Raw genomic sequence first — 6,004 nt, 5'->3', positions numbered from 1 at the left:
AGGCTACTTTTACGGTGTTCGACAGCTATCATTTCCCCCAACTATGATTTAATTTCCCCCAAACATGATTTAATTTCCCCAAACATGATTTAATTTCCCCCAAACCCCCAACATGATTTAATTTCCCCAAACATGATTTAATTTTCCCCAAACATGATTTAATTTTCCCCAAACATGATTTAATTTCCCCAAACATGATTCAATTTTCCCCAAACATGATTTAATTTCCCCCAAACATGATTTAATTTCCCCCAACATGATTTAATTTCCCCCAAATATGATTAAATTTCCCCAAACATGATTTAATTTCCCCAAAATGATTTAATTTCCCCAAACATGATTTAATTTCCCCCAAACGTGATTTCCCCAAACATGATTTAATTCCCCCAAACATGATTTAATTTCCCCCAAACACGACTTAATTTCCCCCAAACACGATTTAATTTAATTTCCCCCAAACCGGATTTAATTCACCCCAAACACGATATAATTTAATACCGGATTTAATTTCCCCAAACAGGGTTTAATTTAATTCCCCCCAAACACGATTTAATTTAATTCCCCCAAACACGATTTAATTTCCCCCAAACACGATTTAATTCATCCCAAACACGATTTAATTTCATTTCCCCGAATACGATTTAATGTCCCCAAACAGGATTTAATTTAATTTTCCCCAAACACGATTATATTTCCCCAAACCATGATTTAATTTCCCCAAACACGATTTAATTCCCCCAAAAAAAAAACACAGAAATTAATATCCCCCCCAACAAAAATAATTTCCCCTAAACATGATTTAATTTTCCCCAAACAGGATTCAAACAGGATTTAATTTCCCCCAAACAATAATATAATTTTCTCAAAATATTGTATTTAATTTCCCCCAAACAGTGATCTTATCATCACGATATTAATGAGGCTGCGTACAGGTCAAGGATATCAATTAATAGGCCCCCGCCGAGTTAGATAAGCATAACAAAATAGGAGGACTGACGAGCCTGACCTTGATTGTGTGCAGGCCCTGATTGTGTGCAGACCATGCAAACGCCCTCTGTCACACTCATAGTCCAAGGACCTCATATTGCCATTATATACCAAGAGAGATTTTGCAAGTCAGAAAAAAAATTTGAACCGTATTTTACGTAAATGTGAAACTGATTGAAAATAGTGAAGAGAAAGTCAAAGAAAAAACTAGTGGCAAATGATGGTCATAGACCACAAACCGGAGTGGGCATGTTGGTGTTTTGGAGGTATCTGACCCCTGCAAAATGTTATACAAATGTTCCCCTGGTCATGAGGTTTGTTGTCACCGAGTGTGAGCCCCATACGAGTTGCAGATGTCCAGATAATACGATTCTAAGATTTGACCCCAGATGACCTTTGACATGACTCATTCATGATGTTCATTGATATTCACCTGGTCTTGATGTTTGTTGTAACCAAGTTTGAGCCCCGTACTTCTTACAGATGTCCATAAAATGAAATTCTAAGATTTGACCCAGCAATTTGAAGAGAATGAATGCCCTGTATACTCTTTCTAAATGTTTGTATCGAATATGTTAATGTTTGTTATGAAGTTATGACAACGAAGTAATGAAGTTAAAATGGTGAATTATATGGTGCAAAAGTGCACTATACAGGTGTCAACTTTGGGTGATTGTATGGACCATTTCCCATAGCAAAATATGGGGGGGTTATCCCCATCCCCATCACCGGAATTTACGCCCATGAAACAGAAACAAATATAAAAGAAAGAAAGAACGAACGAAAGAAACCCACACACATGCGTCAACATGGAGGTGATTGTATAGACCATGCCCCTAAAATATTTGGGGATTTATTCCTCACCCCGAGATTTTATGCCTATGTAAAGAAACTTAGAAGGAAGGAAGGGAAGAAGGAAGGAAGGAGGGAGGGAAGGAAGGAAGAAGAGAAAGATTAAAAGAAAGAAAGAAAGAAAGAAAGAAAGAAAGAAAGAAAGAAAGAAAGAAAGAAAAAGAAAGAAAGAAAGAAAGAAAGAAAGAAAGAAAGAAAGAAAGAAAGAAAGAAAGAAAGGAAGGAAGGAAGGAAGGAAGGAAGGAAGGAAGGAAGGAAGGAACTTCTAAGAAAGAAATGAAGGAAGAAAAAGAAAGAATGGGGAGAGAGAGAAACTTATTGAAAATAGTGAAAGTCAAAGAAAAAACATTATGGCAAATGGTGGGGCGTGTTGGTGTTGTGGAAGTATCTGACCCCTGTAAAATGTTCAAAAAATGTTCCCCTGGTATGAGGTTTGTTGTCACCGAGTTTGAGTCCGTACTCCTTACAGTTGTCCAGAAAATCCAATCTTAAGATTTGACCCCAGATAACCTTTGACCCCTGTAAAGTGTTCCAACATGTTCCCCTGATCATTAAGTTTGTTGTCAACAAGTTTGAGCCCCGTACCCCTTACAGATATCCAGGAAATGCATTTCTATAAAATTTGACATCTGCATGACCTTTGACCTGACCCTGCAAAATGTTCCCCTGGACATTAGATTTGTTAGCACCGAGTTTGAGCCCCATACCCCTTACAGATATCCAGATAATGAAATTGTAAGATTTTACCCCTTAAAGGGCATTTCGTGATCCACAGCCTCATCCCCCACTTTTCTCAAAAAAGTTGAGATTTTTATATCACTGGAAACCTCTGGCTACATAATGTTTATGTACAAAATATTTCTTGCAGATTAATTCGTTTTGCAAAGATATCGTGAAATTTGAATTTCGTTCTGGTGCACCAGAACGAAATTACAACGCATTGTCTATGGAGCAGTGTAATACACATAATCATGCATAACTCGCAAACGCAAAATCTGAATCAACTGAAATTTTGGGAATAGGTTTTTTTCGTGGACATGTACTGAAAATGTCATAAAAAGAGGATGCTAGGATCACGAAACACTCCTTTAACGACCTTTTCCCCCAATTCTGTATGTATAGGCGTGTGGTGTATTATAATAGCCGATGCATGATATGCAAATGCCATCATTGTACTATATAATATGTGGCAATTTTGAAGCCCCCTTAATGACCTTTGACTCCAATTCTGTTTAGACCCTATGGGCACTGGATATAGCCGATGCATGCAACTTACGTAATTGTAGGGTGTAACATGTAGGAGGAGGTGCATTTTAAAGTTTGTTGCCAGATGAAGAAGAACTAGTGGCAAATGGTGGTCATAGACCACAAACCTAGCTGGGGCGTGTTTGTGTTGTGGAGGTATCTGACCCATACTCCTTACAGATGTCCAGAAAATGCAATTTTAAGATTTGACCCCAGATGACCTTTGACCTGACCCCTGCAAACTGTTCCAAAATGTTCCCCTGGTCATCAAGTTTGTTGTCACTGATTTTAGCCCCGTACCTCTTGCAGATGTCCAAACAAACATTTCTAAGATTTGACCTCTGCATGACCTTTGACCTGACCCCTGCAAAATGTTCCAGTTCAGTTCAGTTCATTTATTATCATGTAATTCAAGGCCACAGGCCCACAATACAATATATTTAGTACATAATACAAACAAAACATCAATAATATAATTTAATTAGATCGAATCTCTAATTTTTTAGTTTTTTCTCTAATATTTAGATAAACATTGTAAATCATGAGCATTTTCGATGCTCATTAGTGAAATAAATTTGGCTTCATTTGGTGCATTTATAGATTATAATAGTAACATTTCACATTTCTTATATCTACAAAAAACGGACATGACATAATAAAATAATACTCATTTTCAAAGCTTGCGGTGTTACAAAGTGAGCAAATACGATCGTAATAATCAATATTTTCAAATGTTCCCCTGGTCATGAGATTTGTTGTCAATGAGTTTGGGCCCCATACCCCTTGTGGAGGTATCTGACTGCCGCAAAATGTTGCAAATATATTCTCCTGGTCATGAGGGAGGTTTTTGCCACCGAGTCTGAGTCCCGTACTCATCACAGATGTCCAGAAAATGCAATTTTAAGATTTGATCCCAGATTATCTGACCCCTGCAAAGTGTTCCAAAATGTTCCTCAGATCATTAATTTTGTTGTCACCAAGTTCGAGTCCCGAACCCCTTACAGATGTCCATGAAATGCATTTCTAGAATATGGCCTCTGTACGACCTTTGACCTGACCCCTGCAAAATGTTCCCCGGTAATGAGATTTGTTGTCACCGAGTTTGAGCCCCATGTCCCTTACATAATGCCCAGATAATGCAATTATAAGATTTTACCCTCTAATGACCTTTGACCCAATTCTTTATGCAAGTTTAGGCGTGTGGTATAGCCGATGCATATGCAAATAACACCATTGTACTATATCATATGTGGCAGAAGAAGCATTTGGAAGGTTTTTGGTTAAATACCGGATCGGAAACTCCCCCTTAGTGACCTTTAACCCCAATTCTGTTTAGACCCTGTGTGTGGTGAGATCCCAACCCACTTACCTGAAGGATACAGGAGACACCATCAGGAAGATCGATAACTTGACTCTACCTCAAGGCATCATATTAACCAGCCTGGATGTGGTTTCGATGTTCACATCGGTCCCACAAGATCACGCTTTTCGAGTTACTTTGGAGACACTCGCAAATCTGGACCCTTTTGATTACGACCCAATCATTCCAGATATGAAATACATGGCATTGGCAGAACTCCTGCGCCTGGTGTTATACAGGAATTCTTTTGAATTCAGAATTCAATAACGAATACTTCCTACAAACCTCAGGGGTACCTATGGGCCAAAGATCATCAGGTAGCATCTGTAGCCTTGTAGTCCATGAATTGGAAAACAAGATCTTACAATCGACTACACACATCCACACCTTATACAGGTATATGGATGACACGTTAGTCTTCTGGACGGGAAGTTTAGAAGACCTACTTTCGTCCAGCAGGTGAACACTTTCCACGACACTTTGAAGTTTACATATGAAGCTTCCGAGGACACCATCCAATTCCTAGACCTGGTCATACACAAATGCGAGAGAGGGGGTGAAGGGGGTAGCAGAACGTCCAGCCAAACTGATGAAAGTCCAAATCGGTATTTTGTCTCTCTATCCCATAAAAGAGTGTAACGTACGTTATATACATTAAAACTCTATTCCGGTTCATTTGTACAAAGCAGTAAAATGGATGTGCTTGAAGATTCGGTCATATTGTTCTCCTTTTTGTGTCGTGTACATGCAGAAATTTCAAATGTTAATTTCATAGAGATTAAAGAACAAGGTGTAGTTGTCATCCTTGTTGGGTCTTGGTTATGATGCTGCATCCTTGACCATTTTGTGAGAGGTATGTGCACGTATTTCGCGTATGGTGCGTATAAACGCAATCTAGCGTGCATGTGCGCTAGTGTCGGAGACGGATATAACACGTAGTAATTAACTATGATAGTTAGCTCCGAAATAGAAGAGACGCATAGGATTAGAAATCCCCGTCATTTGAGGGGTTTTTATAAGAGACTTCATGTTATGGGGAGATCTTCGGTTCCTGTGTCCACTTGATGATTAAAACAAGGTGGGGTCGCATGTCCTGAGATATGGGACCGGAGTATAGCTGGATACTACGACTCTCAGGCTCCGTTTGGAGTGTGAAAACTGTTACTCAGTGAAACATGAATTGTATGTGATTCACTAGGGGTTGTTATCCTGTAACATTTAACAGGGTCGAGTCCAGGCTATATAGCAGCTTGCTAGACACGTGTTTCTGCACCATGTAAACGGAATACGATGGTCCTTCATCAGTAGCTTGCTGGAGGCTCTATTTCTTTGGAACATCTTTGGAGAGCTTGTCTATTCCTGGTTTAGATGGGTGCTTGGGTGACTTTTGTGTTTGGTATAGGTCCGTAGTCCTATCTGTTGCCTCTTCCCTGTGTATATTTGAAAGATCTTCGTGAAATTATAGGCTTTCTATTTTGTTGGTGGTGAAGTCATGTTGTCACCTAACAAGGCGTTGTGTAGGCCTATGTGTCTTCGTGCATATTTTCTTAATGTTTGCAA

Source organism: Amphiura filiformis, unplaced genomic scaffold (assembly GCF_039555335.1).
Source record: "Amphiura filiformis unplaced genomic scaffold, Afil_fr2py scaffold_22, whole genome shotgun sequence".
Taxonomy (NCBI): Eukaryota; Metazoa; Echinodermata; class Ophiuroidea; order Amphilepidida; family Amphiuridae; genus Amphiura; species Amphiura filiformis.
Note: the sequence above shows the minus strand (reverse complement) of the source record.